The 23237-nt window shown below is 34.0% G+C and overlaps 2 long non-coding RNA genes across 8 annotated transcripts; both read left to right on the forward strand.

Moving 5' to 3' along the window:
- Window positions 1-6783: 6783 nt before the first annotated feature.
- LOC133846895 (uncharacterized) lies at window positions 6784-10001 on the forward strand. Of its 2 annotated transcripts, none has more exons than XR_009895049.1 (5): window positions 6784-6895; window positions 7057-7134; window positions 7400-7436; window positions 7498-9071; window positions 9130-10001. It is a non-coding gene; the product is annotated as an uncharacterized LOC133846895 (long non-coding RNA). The 2 variants fall into 2 exon arrangements; XR_009895048.1 differs by having other exon boundaries at window positions 6789-6895; window positions 7498-8142; window positions 8258-10001.
- Window positions 10002-20782: 10781 nt separating this feature from the next.
- LOC133846952 (uncharacterized) lies at window positions 20783-22552 on the forward strand. Of its 6 annotated transcripts, none has more exons than XR_009895082.1 (7): window positions 20783-20820; window positions 20874-20939; window positions 21949-22038; window positions 22117-22167; window positions 22229-22279; window positions 22334-22370; window positions 22435-22549. It is a non-coding gene; the product is annotated as an uncharacterized LOC133846952 (long non-coding RNA). The 6 variants fall into 6 exon arrangements; XR_009895081.1 differs by having other exon boundaries at window positions 20877-20939; XR_009895085.1 differs by lacking the exons at window positions 20783-20820; window positions 20874-20939 and adding an exon at window positions 21654-21716 and having other exon boundaries at window positions 21949-22049; window positions 22435-22552.
- The last annotated feature ends 685 nt before the right edge of the window (window positions 22553-23237 follow it).

Here is a 23237-nt window from a genome sequence, read left to right on the forward strand (position 1 = left end):
CCACCCACAAAATGTATAATACAAAATTGCCTTAGGTATGAGTTTTCGTTATTAACAACTTATTAAAATTTGAGTTCGATAAGGTTAACAATTTGTATGCCTAATATTTTGGGAATAATTTTGATATTTTTCGGTTCAATTGTAATAGAATTTTGCGGCATTTTACTCTACTTGTACAACCAAGTAGATCATGAAATAAATTAATAAAATATGGTATAATGTTTTACATTTACTTAAGAATGTGTATGAATTTATAGATACACAAATGTAAACAATGTAGATATGTATATTATTTATACCTTTGCGAACATACGTGATCGTATATTGTATATACTCAGTGGCAGCAGTTTGTAGGTTCATACACACATTTATAAAGTAAAACGTACGAATTTATTGACCATTGACCTGATAGCGACTATTACAATTTAATAATTTCCATTTTATGTCTGTAGATAAATTGGCATTGTATCATTATATGCAAGGAGAATATTTACAAAAAAAAACAAAAATTGATCAAAATATAATACAAATTTAAATATATACAGATATATGTATATATATTCTAATATTATATATATATATATATATACAGCATATTTACATATACAGCATATTTACGACTGATTTAACTGTACAATTATGTTAAAATATGTGGATATTTATAGTTCTTTGATCTACCTGGTGAATCGGTAGTCTAAAGTAAATTCTATGGTGGGTGCGTGTTTGATAGACACGATAAGCATCCAAACTTTGCTGCAGATGTGTATTTCGTTTAACTTTAAGATTTGGGTTCTGGTCAGTGTTTTTTAGTCTGCGAATGCACATGCCTTAAAAACATAAGTCACATTCAAATTGAAATATCGCGTTTATACTCGTTACTGCTCTTATGTATATGCAGCAAGAAGTCGTATCGTGAGTCTACAATTTTCACACAATAAAAGCTCATCGAATAAAAACGAACACAATAATATTTTTTAAATGTTAGTTTTAATAATATTTCTATACGGAGTTTTAAGCAGCTAAAATGAAATTTATTTACATACATACATATATCAAAACTCAACGCAGGCAAAGCTGCAGGCTCAGCTCGCTAGTAATTTAATAATTTTACCTCGTTTCACCAACTTTTTAATTGGGCTACTTAACACAAAATTTAAAAACTTATCTGTAAATGAGGTTTTTGTCGATTTATCACAAGCAAAATACCTGAACAAGCCGAATGAATGAGAACTTCAATCAAATTGTTAATTATTTGTTTTTATCGAATTTTCAAGTATGAATGTATTTTTAGTACACATAAAGGCATAAATTGATGATTAATTAAATATTAAGCTTTAAAGATTTAAAAACAGTGGGCGATGAAAATAAATTCAAAATTAACTAAGATATAAAAAACATTATATTGTATATTGTAAATATGTATGTTATGTACATATTTTAATATTATATTTTAGAAATAACATTCATATTTATAGTCATTGCCAATCATAAGTATACGTGTATACATATGTATAAAAATAAAGACTGTTAATGAAATAGTATATTTATAAGTGTACATACAAATGAATACACAACGTGAATACATATAAACAAACAAATGTATAATTGCATATTATTTATATTTAAAACTATTTTATAAGTGAAAAATTTATATTTTAAGAACAGATACATTCAGACATTAAAACTTACAGTGCAAGTATCTAGATTATAATATTTGCAAAACTTATCACACATTGATAATTAGTTGTGCAAATAAATTAGAACATTTTCTGCGAATTAAATTATGACTTTATGCGCAAAATATTTACATCATGAAAATACGTATGTTACATCGCATACTTAACATAGTTCTAATGAAATGTAATCTAATCAAAAGTTACAATTTTAAATTTACTTCCAATGCTTCCAATTTTTCTGTGTTTTTATTTGTATCTAAGCCAATTATATCTCTGACTGCAATATTTTTTGATTTATTTATTGAATTACCATTAACTTTAAGTTAACCTAATGAAAAAAGAAACTAGTAAACCATTTTACAAATACGTAAGAGGGGCTTTAAATTCACATATATGGATTATAATTCGCGTAATGTCGCGTGCGACCAACTTTTCAGTGAACAGAAAAAACATATCCTAAAACAATTTTAAAAATAAGAAAATGTTACTCTTATAGCTCTAGATTAGTACTTTAATTATAACTAAAAATGGTTTTGGAATTTTCTTTCTGTTTTGTTTTCTGTTCTGATAATTTAAAAATTAACAAATTCGTACGCTACACCAAAAATAAACGAATATATATATTTATCGTAAAACAGAACAAGTTTCTAAAATCAATCTTAACTCTAAGAATAGAGCTAATCGAAAGCTTTAAGAATAACCTTCACTAATTTTTAAAATTATTTTACCTTATGTTTTTTTTTTGTCATTGTGAAGATCGCACGCGACATTTACCAGAGAATTACCCATATATACATGTATATATACTCTTTAATTCATGAATATTTTTAGTTTACATTTATTTCAAAATATATAGACATTTTTGTCCGATTCTGATTTAAAATATTTGATAATTATTAAATTGAAGAGATAAAAAACTTACAAAAAGAACCTGAATCGAAATACTTTATAGTAAATCTAGCAATTTGCTTTTATTTACTTGTTTATTTGTTAAAACCAAACTATTGATGCAAAGAAAAATAAATATTTGTCAATTGGCAACCATGTAGCCAAAAGTCATAATTTGCATATACTTAAACTATTACAATATTTAATTTTGTAACTCTTATGCACGCAAAATGAGTAAAACTACAAACAAACTTAAATTATTATATTTCTAAAAAATAATCTTAGTCAATAACTAAACTGATTGGTTAATTGTTCCATTTAATTTTAATAGGTCTAACTGTAAGTAGAGATTTATTATTAAACAGTTAAATATAACATGAACCTATCTATATGTATATGTATGTGCATTTGTAACTTTACCTATATATATATATATATATATATATATTTGTATATATATATATATATAAGTTATAAATATTTACATATAAAATGTTATATAAAATATACTTATCATAAATAGATATTTATATTATAAAGTAAAATAAAAATTCAACAATCACGTAACTAATTATACATAATGACCGAACAATATATTAAAATTGAAATGAATATAAAGCACAAATTTTCAATGATTTTTAATATACAAAGGGAGATTGATCCGACAGCCGGCACAAGACAAATGTTTTATTGGGTGCTGACCAACTTATACAACATTTATGGCTAAGGGAAATTAAACAAGAGTGCATGGCTTGTACATAGAACCATTAACGGTTAACGGCTTACGTGGTAGTCAGAAGCAACTTAACATTTTTTTGGCCTTAGGGATAATGTATACAAACATGTTGCTGCGGGGAATGACTTAACTATTATATTACAGTTTTAAAGTATTGAGTATTGGCTGTTTCTTAATTTAGGTTTGAGTATAATTTTGGTTACAGTTTAATAGTCTTGAGTATCTTTTAATTAGGGTTTAGGTATTATTGGATTTTAGTTTGTTTGAGAATTGAACATATTTTATATCTTTAGTTTTGCGTTAAGGGGATTATCTTAGGTAATTTTAGTGGTACATTATAGCTTACATTTAGTGTTTTATTTTTATGTTAAGTGCATGTTTTAATAAGTTCTGCAAATTTAATTTAAATAAACTTTTTTTTTTAATGTTCCGCCAGTCAGAAGCAACTGATGGTGTTCATTTATTGTTCTATTACTCTTATAGCAACTTTGACAATTTTTGGCCTTAGGGATAATGTTTACAGGAAAATGTTGCCTGCTAGAATTGACTTTACATTAACATTAGATAAGCTAGATAAAAGTTGTCAGTTACGTTACTAGGGTTTAGGAGCAATGTTCCTAAACAAATACAGTTTTGGGGTAATTGATGTTTCAAGTAGGCTAGGTTTAGGTACAATTGGAACTTATGTAGCTATAGTTTGATTTAAGTATTGTATATGAGTAACAGATTTAGTTTAGGCGTTAAGGTAGTTTGACTAGACTTAGTAATATATAATTAATCTAAGTTTAGTGTTACAATTATAATATTATTATTAAATCTATATTTTGTTTTAATTTTAATGTACATGTTTTAATATGCCTTGCATAGTTAAGCTCTAATAAATAAATTGCAACTCTGCCGCTATCAATTATCAATGGAATTAATTTGTGGACATCTTGACAGTTAATTTAATGGTAAACAGGTCATTGTTAAGGAGGACGGAGATAGTTTAATTTAATTAATTTGAATTTGCTCGTTAGGGTTATCGATAAATGTGTGCCGGAGTTAAATGGAGTAAGTAATTGTTCGTTGTGTTGGAGGTATGGAAGAAAGAGGTGTGGTAGTTTGATTTTTTTTTTATATAAACATGCGCGCCTATTGCGGGCATGAGTTTAAAACGGCCACAAAGGGTTTAAACTTTCATTTGGTAAATTCAAGTAATGGGGAAAGTCCTTTGCAGTTACTCACAAATGCCATCTAGTGGTCCACGTGACATACGGATCTTCTGTTGCCGGTGAATTGTAAGCGTAAGGCCTCCTTTTTGGGCAGCCGACCAATTCTTGCAGCAGTAGTAAATTTAGGCCAATAATTGCGGCATTTGGATAACTTTGGGCCTAAGATTGCGGCGATCTATTCATAGATTGGCCAATATTGAGGCAGTTAGAACTTATCTGTTTTTTTTTTTCGGTTCAAATAGTTCGGCGCGTAGGCGCACGACTCGCCTCCAGCAACTGATCACGGCTACTGAGGGGCTTTTATTTGTACAATTTATCTCTATTACTCTAACATAGCAACATATAAATTTGAATTGGTAACAGTGGCTGTTAGTTTGGTACATTTACATTTGGTTTCAAATACATATTTTAAATGGCGCTGCCTTCGCGGGCTCACAAACGATTAATCGAGACAAGTCAAGTACTTTACGCTTATTTTACCGAGTCATTTAGAGTCACCCTGTGACATGTACGAACATTTTTTTTATAGTGGGTAGTTTCCCGCCAGTCAGAAGCAACTGATGGTGATCTTTATTGTTCTTATTACTCTTATAGCAACTATAACAATTTGTTGGCCTTAGGGATATTGTATACAAACATGTTGCTGCGGGGAATGACTTAACTATTATATTATATTAAATTAAAGCTAGATAAATAATGACAGTTACATTGCTTCATGTATAGGGACAAATGTTCCTAAGCGATTGTAGTTTTTTTTTTTTGAGTCTGTATCTCTAAATTAAGTTTAGGTACAATTAGTTACAGTTTTAAAGTATTGAGTATTGGCTGTCTCTTAATTTAGGTTTGAATATAATTGGTTACAGTTTTAGAGTATTGAGTATCTTTAATTAGGGTTTAGGTATTATTGGATTTTAGTTTTTTTAAGTATTGATCATATTTGATGTTTTTTATTTAGCGTTAAGGTGGGTTTAACTTAGGTTATTTTAATGATACATTAGAACTTGTGTTTAGTGTTTTAATTTTTGTGTTATGTGCATGTTTAGTTTGTTCTACAAATTTAATTTAAATAAACTGCAACTCTGCCGCTATCAAAAAAGAAAGAGATTTGGTAACGCTAAATAACGTTTGTCAGTGTGTTTACTTCGGTGGCAAGGAAAGTAGGTAAGATAATTAAATGAGTTTTAAATGAAATGAATTTAATTTGTGATTTTTAATTGGCTGATGGAAATGTTACTTTGGTGGCTGGTTTGTATTACTTAATGTTTTATTACTTATATGTTTTATTTTAAAAGTTTGTGTGGTAGCCAATTCCTCTACAGTGGAAGTGGAAACATGGTTAAGGTACATTGGTAAATTGCGCGTTGGAGGTATCGATATCTGTCAGTTAATTACACGTTGTAAAGTGATGTCAGTATTATAGGAAAAAGTAGAAGTAAAATTATTATGTGGTATATTGTTATTATTTTAATTATTTGTTATAAATTTAATTTTATTTATTGATTGAGTTTAATGGAGTGGCCTCTTTTACTGCAGTGTTAGCTGACAAAAGCTAAAAGGCACGCTTGCAGTGCTGTGCTGTAATTCATCGATAAATTTAGAGGTTGGCACATAGAGCATAAACAATGAGGAATATAAACAAGGCGAAGTGTAAGTAGGTGAGATTTAGTATTATTAAATTTATTTATTGTTATTTTTTATTTAATTAGTGAATTTTATCTGTTTTCTTATTCTTTTGTTTTAGTTTGCATGGAACAGTGCGAGTGGGGCAGTGGCTGGGCCGCGCGCGCGAACAACAAGTGTCGTCGTTTTAAAGTGTTTTTGCTCTTTGATTATTTTACTTGTTTATTATTATTATTTTTTTTTTTAAGTTGTAGTATTATTGTTGCGTTGTGGCCTTTGTATTTGATAGTTGTGTTCTTTTGTCTTGCTGATGGAGTGTTGGAGACGGTGGACCAGAAGAGGCGAAGGTAAGTACTAGTGTATTATTGTTATGACAATCAATATTAATATTTTCCGATTGCAGATGATTTGCTGTATAAGCGAGACGGTGGATGGACTGTACATATCACTAGTACAGGCACAGTGTGAGTAGATTTATTTTGATTATAATTTGACATGTTTTAGTTGTATTTATTCAGCAGGTTCATTGCAAATTGCAGTGAACTTTGAGGTTTAAGTTGTAGATGTAGTTATTTGTATTAGGGAATTTTATATTGTGTTTACTTTGTATTTGTATTTATATTTGTATATTATTATTTATATATTCTTGTTCTTTATATTTATTGATTGCTCTTGTAATTTCAGATGATGCGTTAGAACTGGATGGCCAAATAAAGTGGCAGATCAAAGATCAGATCATGCAACGAGTGTGCAGGTACATGGTGAGTTACAGTGGAAATGAGATTTGATTTTTAGATTTAGTTATTTATGTTGGAATAGTGTACATTTCCCAACATAAACAACCACATCTACAAATTTATATATTTTTATTTATTTATATATTTGTACTTTTTATTTATTGTATGTGTTCTTATAATTGCAGGTGGTGCGTTAGACAAGATAGCCAAATGGAGAGGCAGAACAAACAGTCAGAAGAGCATGCAACGAGTGCAGGAACCTGGTAAGTTACTGTGAATTTGAGATTTAAGATGAAGGTGTAGTTATTTATATTAGTAAATTTTATATTATAATTATATTTATTTTATTATTATTATTTTTAAAATTATTATAATTATATTTGTATTTATTTATTTATATATTTGTTATTTATATTTATTGATTGTTAGTAAATTTTATATAATATTTATATTTATTTTATTATTATTGTTTTTATTATTATAATTATATTTGTATTTATTTATTTTTTCTTGTTCTTGTAATTTCAGGTGGTACGTTAGAGCAGCTGTCCAGGAGAGGTGCAGGGTAAGTACAAATATAGAAGCTGTTAGCCAAGATAGCTAATATTGATTATTTCGTATTCCAGATAAGATACTGAACGAGCAAACAGTGAATGGACTAAACGAACATTATGATTACAATCAATTATGAGAGCAACAGCAGACCGTACAAATAAACATGAAGGATGAAAAGAAAAAGACAGTTTTGTTATTGGCTAATTGGAAAGTTGTTTGGCTCACATGGGCCGATGGGATAGGACATCTGCATGTGTGTTGAATCTGAGTCTGCAGAGTCAAGTGACGGTGTGCTGTTTATATGGTTAAACTTTGTTTAGTGGTGTAATTGTTATTTATTTATTTTTTTTTTTGTTTAGTTGAGTGTTGGTGAGGCGTATATTATATTGTGTTCGTAGAGTTAGTTTGTTGTCGCATGGATTGTCAGTAATATTTATAGCGGTAGAATTTTATGACTTGTGTTGTGTGTGTAGTGAGTTGGTTGAATAGTTATGGTTAGTTTCAGTTATTGTGTTTGTTGTAAGGTGTGAGTTAATTGTACTGGCGTAGTCACATGTAGCCTCGTTATTATGACCAACAAAATGACTATATTATGTGGTTAAAAATAGCTTTTAAATTCATCTGTTTTGTTTTGAACACCGCATGATTTTCAATTAGCAATATTTAATTAGTTGAAGGGGCAGAGTTGCAGTTAAGTACATGGATATTGGAGACTAGTGTGTTTCCTTAGATTTAGAGTGGTTGTCGACTGTGCTGCCGTATTTTTCGCGCATGAGTGTTATAAGGTCGGAATAGACAGTCTTTGATAAATTATTTACTTTTCTCTTCAAGGACCTTCGAGATCTCCACCGATCTCTGGAGGGCCAGAAGAATTTCGCAGGGTGAGGCATTGCTGCTTTGTTGCTGTTGGGTCTGCTCGTCCGCCTGCTGACGTCGATGCTGGAACTGCTGATGCTGCCGATGCTGATGTTGATGCTCCCGATGTTCAGAAGGCTGGTGAGTATTATTGGCTGATATCATCACTTTGCTAATCGTCTTCTTTTCAGGTTGTGTTGGGCTGGCTGCTGATGTTTGTTTATTCGACCAGGTACAGGTGACAGGGGCGCAGTCTCGGGTACCGGGCTGCGGAGAACTGCGCTGTACGTTGGCCTGTTGTTGGCTTCTGGAACCAAGGCAGTAGCGTGCATTGAGCTTGCAGGCTGCTCCCCTGTGGCTGGAGGCGGAGGCATCTGGAGTCGGCGCGCTGTCTGTTGTTGCTGCTGCATGTGCTGGAGATGATTTTGAAGGTTGTTCATTTTGGCCTGGTGCATCTGGCGGGAGTGGAGTAATTTGCTTCTGGCTTCCTTGAATGATGGGCAGCCTTTGTAGCTGCTGATGTGGCTGCCCTTGCAGTTGGCACACTTGGATGCCTCATCTCTTCTTTTGGCATGTTGTCGTTGGATGGCATCCAGCGCACTTCATGCTCACAAAGGGCGACGGCAGTCGCAGTCTTGGTGTGACCAAAAACTTGGCATCGGTGGCATTGGGCAGGATCCATTGGCTTTGCCTGCCTTTCAACTTTTATAACCTGGAGACCCAGAAGCTAAAGCTGCAGGATCTTGAAGTGTGAGCTATCAGTTTTCGGCTCAATTTCCACTTCAAACAGGTTGTATGGCTTGTTTGTGAATTTGTTATTAATGGCCTTGATGAATCTAGTTTTGTAGCCAATTTCAGCGAGCTTAGCGGCGATCCATTCGGTAGGAGTGGTGTGGTGCAAATGCCTGATGACGACGCGCAGGTCTTTCCTCATTTGGTGTGAAAACAAATGTGTTCCAGCTTCATTTAAGGTGTTGAGAATGGCGTTGTATGTACTTAGGCAGCTGCTGATGATGCGGACACCGTTGGATGCAACCTTGACCACGTAGCTGCCTATGCCTGGCGTATTTTTAATTTTTCCAATAGATGAAGAATGGCATCAACTTTTGGAATGAATAAAGGAGGAATTTCTCCAACATTACGATCAGATTCTCGTTTTTATTGAAGCTTTGTTGGTGTTCTTGCTGTTGAATGATTTGCTGGCTTTTGGTAAGTATTTGGGAATCTCTTCTTGCTTGCATTATAGATTTTGCTGCGTCGCTTTTAAATGCTGGAGTTTTAATGGATTCAAACATGCTTATGTGGTCGTCACTGGAGTCAAGCTCAACTCGTTTGCGCTTAGATGGTGTCGAGACATCGTTATCAATACGAGTGGTGGCTGTAGTTGGCAGTTTAGGAGCCACTGGATCCACTTGTATGTTTGCAATTGTGTGTATCAAGCTGCGCTTTGTAGGATTGCTGGCCTTCGTCGGTGTGTGTGCTGGTGATGGCGCGAGATTTGGCGTCGGTTTTTGTTGTTGTGGTTTAGTAATGGTTGCCTGTTGGTTGTTTTGTAAGTAACTGGCTTAATGTTGCCAACGGAGGTGTCGACTGGAGACGCCATGTTGCTTGGTTTTTGTTGCTGGTTTCCTGTGTTGGCTGTTTGATGTTTGTAGTTGTATGTTGCTAAGTTGATGTTGCTAGCGGGAGGGTTGGCTACAGTAGCCATGATGGTTGATGGTCGTTGTACACTGAATTTTGTTTTCGTTGCTTCTCTCCTTAGGATTGTCTGGTTAGGTGAGATTACTTCCAAGAAGTATTCGCGTCGGAGCTGGGTATATCCATGTCAGAAGAGGAGGGATCTGTGGACAGGTGGTGCCGTCGGAGTCGTATAAACTCACTACACTCGCGGCGGACGACATTAAGTCAAGATTCACTGTATTATTCACTATTGAACGCACTGCTTTCTTTTTATTTTCCTTTTATTATTGGTGATACTAAGCATTTTATTTTTGTTAGTTTTTTTTTTTGAGTGGGTAATTTTTTTTTCTTTCAGATGGTAATGTCCCGCCAGTCAGAAGCAACTGATGGTGATCTTTATTGTTCTATTACTCTTATAGCAACTTAGGGATAATGTTTACAGGTACATGTTGCCTGCTGGGATTGACTTAATAATTAGTTTGAGCTAGATTAATGTTGTCAGTTACGTTGCTAGGGCTAAGGAGCAATGTTCCTAAACAAATATAGTTTTAGAGTAATTGCTGTTTCTTATAAGCTAGGTTTAGGTACAATTGAATCTTATGAAGCTACAGTTTTACTTTAAGTATGGACATGAATAACAGATTTAAATTAGGCGTTAAGGTGGGTTTGACAAGACTTAGTAATATAGAATTATATTGAGCGGCGACTTTTACAAATACATTTATAAAATAATTTGGCGTAGGGTGTAATAATTTAACTTAATTGTAGTTGCTCAGGCCACCTCAAGGAATTAACTAATTGCTGGAGTGGAGTTGAGTAGCTAAGGGTTTTGAGTATATTGGCTTATTAATAAAATTATTCGTATAGTTTCATTATATGTTTATTTATTTTATTTGTTTTATGCTTGCGGGGTAATGGAATTGTTAGTAGAGATTTGAATTGGGATTTGAGTGGTAATCGCGAATCGATAACTCGCGCCAAAGGGTATGGCGGTTTATCGATTGATTGACTGTGATTCTTTTAAGTAGTGAAAAGGGGAGAACATTTTTTTAGATTTAATTGGAGTAAAAAGTAATGGCGTGAGATGGAGATTTGAGAATTTTCCACAAATCGATATCGATAGCATAGTCAAGGTAAGGTAGCGGAAGTGTGATATTTGAAAGGAAAAAGCAGGGTTGATTTGTATGAATTATCCTAAATGCAGCCACATGGGCTGTATGAAGAAAAAAAAAAGGTGAGAAAAAGAAAAATAAAAGCAAAATAATTTTAATTTAAATTGCAGAGAAATGTAATGGCGTGGAGTGGATTGTTGTTGCTGTGAGTTATTGGTGTGAAGATGAGTATGTAAGTAGTGATTTTTTTTTCGGTTCAAATAGTTCGGCGCGTAGGCGCACGACTCGCCTCCAACAACTGATCACCTACTGAGGGGCCTTTATTTGTACAATTTATCTCTATTACTCTAACATAGCAACATATAAATTTGAATTGGTAACAGTGGCTGTTAGTTTGGTACATTTACATTTGGTTTCAAATACATATTTTAAATGGCGCTGCCCTCGCGGGCTCACAAACGATTAATCGAGACAAGACAAGTACTTTACGCTTATTTTACCGAGTCATTTTACGTACAAACATAGAGTCACCCTGTGACATGTACGAACATACATTGATATTTAAAAGAAGCAGAAAATATAACAACATGACAGAGGTAATTTAGAAAAATTTAAATTAAAAATCTAATTTTACAGGAAAAATTCCAAAAGGTGCCGGGGCATCCAGCATGGTCGCCTCCACTCGTTCATCGCCTCTCGTGGACTCTGCATTCACCAATTGGGATATAAATTGGTGTTTGCAGATGAGTTGCCGGTAAGTGTCAATCAGTATATATTTAGCTCAATATAATTTCTGATTTTGTTCCTTCTTTTGTAGTGGCTGGAGTTGTCTGCATCCGGATTTGTCCTCAGGGCGGTCGTCTGGTGGCCGCCTCGCGTCTGGATTGAGTTGCAGTGCGCTCTCTAGGGCGCAACAGATGCCACGGACGAGTTGCAGGCGGGTCATCGTTCAGCGTTTGGACGCTGGCAGTGGCCCAGTGGTCGTCTCCTGGATGCTATGAGGCTCCCAATATGGCCTCACCGTGGGTTGCCGGCCGTCTGCTGGTGTTCGCAGCCGTCGTCGCGTCTGAAAAGAGAAACTCGCAGTGAGGCCAGTGCAGGCATACTTACAAGGCTGGCAGTGGCGGCCCATCCTAGGATTAGGAGGCTTGCTGCTGCCACTGCTGGGCTTTGTGTATTTCGTTGGCCTTTCTGCTTGCATCTGGATTTTTGTTGGCAGTTAGCGCTGCTTGCGATACCTCAGCAGGCGGATCTTCTTCGTCCAGAAGGCGCTCCAGCAGTCTGCTCACCAGCTCTAGGCCATTGTCAAGCGTCTCGTCTGGAGTTGCCGGCACCAAATTTGGACCAGTCGCCTCGTGTTGGGTAAGTGGATAATGTGGTTGAGAATTAGTCTGTGGTGGCGAATCTTCAATGCAGATGATTTGTATTTACTGCTGCCCCGTCTGTAGCTCGTCATTTGTTTGCATTGTGCATTCAAGATGCGCCATATGCTCGTCCATGGTGATGTCAGGTATGATAATATTTTTAATTCCAGTTGGCTGCCCTCTCGTGATCTCCAGCGCGTCGTATCTGGTAAGAAGGCCATCTCTAAAACGTTTGCGCAGCGTATTTATAGTTGACTCGCAGAAACGTTCTGGCGGCTTTCTGCGTAGCTTTTGCTGCTCTTCTGCTGTGATGTCCGGCAGTACTAATTTTTGGATTTGTAATGGCTGGCCACATATGTGCTCCATAATCGCTTCTCTGGTGAGTATTCCTTGTGCAAATTTCCGTCTCAGTTGATTTATTTCTCTTTCCTTTAATCTCGCAGCTGTCTGTGTGCCAGTTTGTTGCTGCCGCTGTGCCTGTTCGCGTTCACGTTGACCGTTCGCTTTGGCTTCATCGGACTCCTCCTGGATACGAATCAGCGTCGGTAACAGCGGCCGAATCTGCCTTCGCAAAATTGCTGGTCATATGTCTGGTTTAGTTCTATGCGCAGATGCTCGCCTTGCATTTGCAAGTGTGTTGCATTAGTTATACTTGCATTTAGAACTGTGCTCAGTGGCCTAATATATTTTTCGAGCTGCTCCATGTATCTGGGCCTTTGCAGGCGTTGCACAATCAATGGCTCTCTAATCAGCTTTGTAGCCTCGGGTGTGCCGCCAGTGATTTCGCCATGCGTTCACTGGCCACGTGAAACGCGCCATCAATTGTGCACAACTGGTATGTATTTCTAATGCACTCGTTTCTTATTGTCCAAGATACATTTAGCGACTTACGAATTATTTTATTTTGCAGCCGCTGCAAGCGATTGATCTGGCAGTTTGAGGTGAGCGCGCCCCAGATGGATAAAGCGTATTTCCAAATTGGCATGATGAGCTGCTTAACCAGTAGCATTTTGCAGTCCTTTGCCAATTTGTTGTTTCGCCCAAGGAGCCAGCCCAATTTCATGGCTCTTGCTCTGATTTTGACGCACAGTCTTGTCACGTGTGTGGCCAGCGTTAATTTACGGTCAAGTGTGACGCCCAGGTTAGTGTGCTTGGATTTCATTTTAATTTCATGACCGTTTATTGTAATCGTTCTTGTCCTCTCTCGTTCGTATAGGTCACGCAGCGTGTATATAACATGTGCTGTCTTTGTCGCATTTATTTTGAAGCACCATTTCTTTGACCATTTTACAAAGTGGTGCAGGTACTGCTGTGTTTCATTTATTGCATTGGCCGGATGAACAGCGGAGCACATGCTGACAGTGTCATCCGCATATGTAGACAACAGCATCGACCTTTCATTCGGCCCCAGATGTCGTCGATTTTGAGTGAGCAAAGGTAGCGGCATATCTGACGAGTAAATTGTGTATAAGATCGGTCCCAAGACGCTGCCCTGTGGTACACCAGCTGATATGCAGCCGACTCTGGATGTTACTCCGTCGTTGCATTTGACTGCAAAAGTGCGATCAGTCAGGTAACTTTCTATGATTGTATATAAATTTAGTGGAAGTATTTTAATGATTTTGCTTAACAGGCCCTCATGCCACACTCTATCGAACGCCTCCGATATGTCGATGTATATGGCTGAGCAGTATTGACGTTCTTCATAGGCTCTTAATATATGCTGAGTACCTCTGGCCAGCTGGTCCTCTCTGATGGCCATGCGTTCATCCTCCGTGTTTGAGAGGGCTGGTGTAAATCTGTCTTCCAGATGGGAGACAAACACCTCAGCTTTCTCATCCGTCGTTTTCGTCCAAATAATTTTCTCAGTAACATTGCCGGCCGCGTCAATAGTGCTTGTAGAGTATTTTAATGGGTGATTTGTTTGCGGCTGCTTTTTGATCCTATTCGTCAGTTTCCATAATTTATGTATAGCATATGGATCCTGAGAATTTATGCCCTCGAATAGTTTATTAATTTTTTGTTTTTCTTATTTCCAGCGCTTTTTTCAGGCGATTTTGTGCAGCCCGATAGCATTGTCTAGCCTCAGTGGTGTGAGTCAGAAGAAGGTAGCGTTTGCATCGTTTCTTGTCATTTAATAGTGCTCTAACGTCGTCATCTAATTCCAGGTTTTGGTCTTGTCGCTGCCTCTGGCTGTTTCGCTGTCCGTTGCCAACATTTGATGGTCTTGCTCGCGCAGACGCGGCATCTGCAGCTGTTTGTATATTTCGCAATAATATATTCACAGCATCGTCAATGTCAGTGGCCACGTTGATCTCAGTTGCCAGGTGTATGGAGTTATCAAGTGTCGTGGAAGCATCTGACATCAGCGCCTCTGGCCAGCAGCCTTTTGTTTTTATATAAACATGCGCGCCTATTGCGGGCATGAGTTTAAAACGGCCATAAAGGGTTTAAACTTTCATTTGGTAAATTCAAGTAATGGGGAAAGTCCTTTGCAGTTACTCACAAATGCCATCTAGTGGTCCACGTGAGATACGGATCTTCTGTTGCCGGTGACTTGTAAGCGTAAGGTCTCTTTTTGGGCAGCCGACCAATTTTTACAGCAGTAGTAGGTTTAGGCCAATAATTGCGGCATTTGATTTTTTATCTAGATACAAATTAGGCCGAAAATTGCAGCAATCTATTCATAGATTGGCCAATATTGAGGCAGTTAGAACTTAACTTTGTGTTCTGAAGGATCAGTATCCTCTTAGTCTGTGAAAGTCGTACGCAAGTGAATTTCTTTTCTTTGCCTGTGGTTTCACAAAACGGTTACTAAACTTATAAGCATGCTTTTAGGTCGAAAGTTTCGGCGATCGATTAAAGAATTGTTGTATTTATTTATTTAATTAATTAATTGGTTAGTTAATTAGTTAGTTGATGATTCTAGTAAGCTAGGTTTAGGTACAATTGGAACTTATGAAGCTATAGTTTGATTTAAGTATTGGACATGAGTAACAGATTTAGTTTAGGCGTTAAGCTAGATTGACTAGGCTTAGCAATTTATAATTAATCTAAGTTTAGTGTTACGATTATAATATCATTATTAAATCTATATTTAGTTTTAATTTTAATGTACATTTTTTAATATGCCTTGCATAGTTAAACTCTTAATAAATAAATTGCAACTTTGTCGCTATCAATTGTCAGTGGAATTAAATGGAGTAAGTAATTGATCGTTGAGTTGGAAAAGAGGTGTGGTAGTTGATTTAGTGGTTCGTTGAAATAATTTTTTTGTGGCTGTTTTATGTGTTATATTTTAAATTTAGGTATTATAATTTGAATTTAATGGGATAGTCTGTTCTCACTGCAAGGCAGTGTGATTTGGAGTTATCGAAAAAAGAGTGTGTTGGGGGTAACTGGAGTCAGGAGTATAAAATTGTGTGAGAAATTTGATTTAAGTGGAATGAGTAATAAATAATATTGGTTGTTTATTTGTGTTATATTTTATTATAAATTTATATTATTTATTTTTTGAAATTAGTGAAATAGCCTATGTTCACTGCAATACCAGTGGAAACAAGCTAACAGATATAAAAGAAGATTATTATTAATTGGCAGATGTCACTTGTAGTCAATATTTATTTATGGATTTTATGAGGTAAATTTTTTATTTTAAAAGAGAAAAAGATTTATTTATTAATTTGAGTTTATTGGAAGATGCTATTTTTACTGCAATGGTAGTGGGAACAATCTGAGAAATACGCTTGCAGCTCTGTGCTGGGAAGTTATCGATAAATTGTGGAGGTTGGTATATAGAGGAATATTAATGAATGTAAACAGATACACAGAGTAAGTAATTTGAGATACTCAACCTCGTATTATTGTGAGTATTATAATTTAATAAGTTATTTTAATTAGTTTAACATTTGTTAATGTGTTGTGACCTTTATATTTATTGATGTGTACTTTGTTTTGCAGATGGCGTGTTAGAACTGTGGACAAGGAGAGATGTAGGGTAAGTACGAGTGTATTATTGTTATTTGTGTATTATTTTTTATATATTCTTGTTCTTTATATTTATTGTTTATTCTTGTAATTACAGATGGTGCATAAGAACAGAATGCAACGAGTGCAGGTACGTGGAAGTTACAGTGAATTTGAGATTTGAATTGTAGATGTAGTTATTTATATTAGAAAATGTACATTATATTTATATTTATTTATTTATATATTTTGTTCTTTATAATTATTGAATGTGTTCTTGTAATTGCAGGTGGTGCGTTAGAACGGTTATCCAGGAGAGGAGCAGAGTAAGTACGAGTAATGTTGTGTTGCAAGCTATTTAATCTATTTATTTGTTTGCAAGTTATATGCTGCACAACGAGACGGCGATTTGGGCCACTGATACATACGCAAGTTAGTAGAAGAATTTTATTTAAGTTTTAAACATGTTTAATTGCAGTGTCGCAGTGATTTGGAGATTGTAAGAATTGCAGTTTAGGTATTAATGTTAATATTGTATTGTGTTCTTTGTTTATTCATTGTAATCTTTTATTTGCAGGTGGTGTATTGGAGCAATGGGCCGGAAGAAGCGTAAGGTAGGTACGCAAGTGTTGTAGTTATGTGGCGAGTTAATTTAATTAATTTAATTTAATTTGTTTTGTTTTGCAGATAACATGCTGAGACAACGAGCAGCGAGTGAACAGAACACCGTAGTAATTGGCGGCCGGCGCGTGGGCCTGCTGATGCAAATTGATAGTACTTGTTAATTGTTTAAGCAAATAAATGAATGACTAGGAATTGACAAGTTGTTATCACTTAGGGAACGAGGGAGCGTGCAGTAGGTGCAGACACAGAGTAAGTAAAAGAGTTGTTAGCATATAATTATTAATTTAAATACATTAGATGTTAATATTTGTTCTTATGTTTTGCAGGTAGTTGAAACAGCAGTTCTGTGAAGGCGTTGGGGATTAGTTTTGGTTTTCAGGTGTGAGTGCAGTGGCAATTTGTGCGGGATCCAAGCGGACGCACCACTCCCCGCCCATCCCATCACTGCACAACATTCAATACAGGCAAGACCGTCGGAAAACAGGGCGTCCAGTTGGACGCGGAGCAGTGCTGTTATTGATTGGTGATTGGCAGGTGAGTTTATTGTGAAGAATTATTAAGTTATTGTTGGGTATTTAATTGTATGTAGGTAAGACGTATTTTCTTTATGTGTTAGTAGTGTTTGTCTGGCGTCACATATTTTGTTAGTGATTTTTGTTGCGGGAGTCTTAGTGTGAGAACTGTTGTTTTGTCGTTGTTGAACTTTGATTGGTAATGTCCCGCCAGTCAGGAGCAACTGATGGTGTTCTTTATTGTTCAATTACTCTTAAAGCAACTTTAACTATTTTTGACCTTAGGGATAATGTGTAAAAACATGTTGCTGCGGGGGATGACTTCGCTTGCTCTCATCCCGCAGTGAGAAGTATTTTTGATTTCTTCAAACTTGTTTCGCGACATGGTGTGTTTTACAGGTCCAAATGCATTTATACCCCAGTAGCTTTTATATTCGGGTATCGATAAATTGACATGTAAATTAAAATTCCAATGTAGTGATGGACATCGTCAATGCTGAATTTGAATTGATTGGTTATGTTTTGCGTTAGTGCTGACCGAATGGTTTCTTCAACAATCATATTCATAATCTGTGAATCGAAGAAGTAACAGAAAATCTGTAAAGGTGTTGCAAGTTCCTTTATACAATTTGGGAGTGAAGAATCTCCCCGAAAAGCTATGTCGTTGACATGTAACTGCATCGACTGCTGCCTCCATGTTACCTTAGTTGGCACCTTGTTTATAAATTCAACACCTGTTCATAAAATAATTACTTATTTGAGTACTACTTTATAACTTAGATTTCTTACCGGCACAATTAAAACCACCAGAAGGCTCAGATGTACACACTTAATATTCAATTGTCGGCAGTGGTAAACGAGGTCTCTTTAGAGGATTTTGGGAATTTTCAAGCTGCTGTACCTTTTCTTTGTCATTATCACCGCTATTGTCTATAAATGAAATAGTTTCGGCGTCCTCTAATGCCGCGTTAAGTGCTTCTACTAAATCCAAGCTGTCTTCATCGTCATCACTAGAGTTACCCAAGAGTTCCTCGTCCGTTTCAACATCATTGAACAAATCCAGCAACTTTATACAAATAATGCGTTGCAGCGGTGAAATTGTGATAAGTGCCTTGAGGCACTGTTGGGACACCACGCGACCTTTTACAAACACCGCTTATTTCACAACTGCATGCAATTTTTGTGTTTGTTTCTGTTTACTAAATGGTTTCTCATTGAAGACAAACCGAAATGGCAGGTCGAATGCGTAGACGGTTTAAATTATTCGAGTTGACCGATGATCAGTCACGATATACAACTTGATTTGGATAATATAATATCGCACCTTCAAGAACAATAATTTTTAATTGGCTGATTTTGAAGTTATTTCACTTTTATTAATTAACACAAACACACTACGCATCACACAGCAATTTTTGCGCGCGAATACATGATGCATGTAAACAACACGGAAAAAGTCCCCTTTTAAAGCTTCGAGAGCTTTCAAAGCTTCCACTCATAAGCTCATATTTTTATTGTGAACTGACAAATATATTAAAAAGTGTTTCGCTTTTAGATAATACAAATTATATAATAAGTGCCTTGAGGCACTCTTGGGTATTAGAGGGTTAAGGTACATAGGTAATTTGCGCGTTGGGGGTATCGATACCTGTCGGTAACATACACGTTGTGTAATGTAATGTCAGTATAAAAGTAGAAGTAAAATTTTATGTGGTATATTGTCTTAATTATTTATTATTTGTTTTAAAATTAAATTTTATTTATTAATTGAATTTTGATGGAGTGGCCTCTTTTACTGAAATGATAGTTGACAAAAGCTAAAAGGCACGCTTGCAGTGCTGTGCTGTAATTTATCGATAAAGTCAGAGGTTGGCACATGGAGTATAAACAATGAGAAAATATAACAAGGCGAAGTGTAAGTAGGTGAGATTTATAATTAATATATTATTTTATTATTATTTATTTATTAGTTGAATTAGTGTCGTCGCAGGGCAAGGGGATGGAAACAAGATTTAGTAGGTTTATATGTGTTTTGCTCATTGGTTTGATTTTTTTTTTTTTTGTAGTATTATTGTTTTGTTGTAGCCTTTGTATTTAATGGTTGTGTTCTTTTGTCTTTTTGTTTTAATTGTATTTATTCAGCAGGTTCATTACAAGTTGCAGTGAACTTTGAGGTTTAAGTTGTAAGTGTAGTTATTTGAATTAGGAATTTTATATTGTATTTATATTTGTGTACTAATATTTATTACTCTTGTTCTTTATATTAATTGATTGCTCTTGTAAATTTCAGATGGTGCGTTAGGACAAAATGGTCAAGTGGAGTGGCAGATCAAGATCAGATCATGCAACGAGCGCAGGTACATGGAAAGTTAAAGTGAATTTTGAGATTTATTTGTAGATGTAGTTTTTATGTTGGAGAAAGTATATTATATTTATATACATATTTATATTTATATTTGCATTTATATTTATATTTATATTTATATTTATATTTATATTTATATTTATATTTATATTTATATTTATATTTATATTTATATTTATATTTATATTTATATTTATATTTATATTTATATTTATATTTATATTTATATTTATATTTATATTTATATTTATATTTATATTTATATTTATATTTATATTTATATTTATATTTATATTTATATTTATATTTATATTTATATTTATATTTATATTTATATTTATATTTATATTTATATTTATATTTATATTTATATTTATATTTATATTTATATTTATATTTATATTTATATTTATATTTATATTTATATTTATATTTATATTTATATTTATATTTATATTTATATTTATATTTATATTTATATTTATATTTATATTTATATTTATATTTATATTTATATTTATATTTATATTTATATTTATATTTATATTTATATTTATATTTATATTTATATTTATATTTATATTTATATTTATATTTATATTTATATTTATATTTATATTTATATTTATATTTATATTTATATTTATATTTATATTTATATTTATATTTATATTTATATTTATATTTATATTTATATTTATATTTATATTTATATTTATATTTATATTTATATTTATATTTATATTTATATTTATATTTATATTTATATTTATATTTATATTTATATTTAGATTTAGATTTAGATTTAGATTTAGATTTAGATTTAGATTTAGATTTAGATTTAGATTTAGATTTATATTTATATTTATATTTATATTGGTTGAGCGTTAGAATGGCTGTTCAGGAGAGGAGCAGGGTAAGTACGAGTAATGTTGTGTGGCACGCTAATTTATCTATTTATTTGTTTAGCAGGTTATATGCTGCACGACGAGACATTTTGATGATAATTAACCCGCCAGTCAGAAGCAACTGAAGGTAAAATTTATTCTAATATTACTCTTATAGCAACTTAAACAATTATATGGTCTTAGGGATAATGTTTACAGGTAAATGTTGCCTGCTGGAATTGACATTACGTTAACATTCAGTACAAATTAGAAAAATATTGTCCGTTACGTTGCTAGGTTTATGTTAAATGAATATAGTTATAGAGTAATTGACGCTTCTTATAAGCTAGGTTTAGGTACAATTTTATCTTATAAAGCTATAGTTTTATTTATTGGACATGAGTATCAGAGTATCAGATTTATCTTAGGTTATTTAAGTGATACATTAGAACATATATTTAATGTTTTAATTTTATGTTATGTGTATGTTTTGTATTTTTTACAAATTTTAATTTAAATGAACCGCAACTCTGCCGCTATCAGTGAGTTAGTTTAATAAGGAGTAATAGATTTAATTTTTTTTTATGTGAATACTTTAATTTGCAGATTGTAACTAGGGGCTGATGGATATAATTGATTTGTGGCTGTTTAAGTGTTTATTTATTATTTGTATTTAGAGAAGTAGCCTGATCCTCTGCAGTGGCAGTGGAAATATGCCAAAGGTACATTGGTAATTATGCGCGTTAGGGTTATCGATTGGCGCTGGAGCCTGTGGTAATTATTTAATTAGTGGCTGGTTATTTATAGGAGGGATGTTTTTGCAATTTTAGTGCCTTCTAGTTATCGATAAATGTGTTCAGAAGGAAAGTATTAAATTTATTATTGCACTGTGTTTAGTTGTATATGTATGTTAATAACGCGTATGGTAAGATTAGAATAAGTTAATTAATAAATTTATGGGGTGCAGAACACAGTCGACAAATTTTATGTGATGTCAGTATATTCTTTGAAGAGGAGAGAGACGGGCAAAAATAGTGTGTTTTACTTTAGAATCAAAGGTGCAGCACTTTTATATTGAGTTATGTTTTTATTATTTTAATATATTTAATATGTTATGGTTGAATTTGTTATTATTTTTTTTATTTTTTTGTTTTTAGGTACGAGGTGGCACGAGTGCCCATTGATGTGGCTGTTCAGAGGAAGAAGGAGCATGCAACGAGTGCAGGCACCGGATGAGTAGAAGTGGTGTGAGTATAATGTAATGTTGTCATAAAGATTAAGTTGAGTTCATTATATTAGTTGATTGTGTTTTTTTTTGTTTACAGATGGTGTGTTAGAGCTGGTGTGCTGGAGCAGTGGACCAGAAGAGGTGCGGGGTAAGTACGAGTGTGTCGTTGTTAAGTGGCATGCTATTTTATCTATTTATTCATTTTGCAGATTATATGCAGTACAACGAGACAGCGATTGAACCAATGTTTCATACGTAAGGTAATGCATTGTGTTTTTTTATTCTTGTTTAATCATTGCGTTATTTTTTTGCAGGTGGTGTGTTAGAGCGATGGGCCGGAGGAGGCGTATGGTAAGTACGAAAATATTGTTGTTATATGGCAAGTTAGTAATGTATTTATTTGTTCGTATTCCAGATAAAATGGTGTATTAGCGAATAGTGAATGAAATGTACCAAGCGTAATTATTAATTGAGAGCTACAGCAAACTGCTCAAATAAATTTGAAAGATGAATATGAGAAGACAGTTCTATTATTGGCTGCTGGAAAATAATTTTGGCTCTCAATGGGCTAAGATATCTGGATGTATGTTGTTCGAGTCTGCAGTGATAAGTGACTGTGTGCTGTTTACTTTGTTTAAATGTGTAATTGTGTTTTATTGTTGAGTTTTAATTGTGTATTGGCGAGGCGTATTTTATATTGTGTTCGTAGAGTTAGTCTGTTGGCTAATAGATTGTCAGTGAACTTTGTAAGGGAGACGTTAGTGTATGTACAGTTGTTTCATCGTTGTTTAGCTTGCAGTTGAATAAGTGTTCTGAGAGTTGAGATGATTTATTAGTTTGTAGTGTATCAGCAAAGAAGTTAAGTTATGTGTTGTGAGTGTCATAAGTTGGTTGTGTTGTTATGGTTAGTTTCAGTTTTGTGTTAGTTGTAAGGTGTGAGTTAGTTGTTCTGGTGTAGCCTCGTTTCTATGACCATCATTGTGTCTATATAATGTAGTTTAATGTTGCTTTTAAGTTAATTTGTATTGTTTTAAAGCCATAGGAATTTCAATGTGCTATATTAATTTGTTGAAATGGAGCAGAGTTGCGGTTAAGTTTGTGGATATTAGTGACTAGTGAGTTTCTTTTGTTTTGGAGTGGTTGTCGACTGGGCTGCCGTATTTTTCGCGCATGAGTGTCATAAGGACGGAATTTTTTTTATATAAACATGCGCGCCTA

This window comes from Drosophila sulfurigaster, chromosome 4 (assembly GCF_023558435.1).
Source record: "Drosophila sulfurigaster albostrigata strain 15112-1811.04 chromosome 4, ASM2355843v2, whole genome shotgun sequence".
Classification (NCBI taxonomy): Eukaryota; Metazoa; Arthropoda; class Insecta; order Diptera; family Drosophilidae; genus Drosophila; species Drosophila sulfurigaster.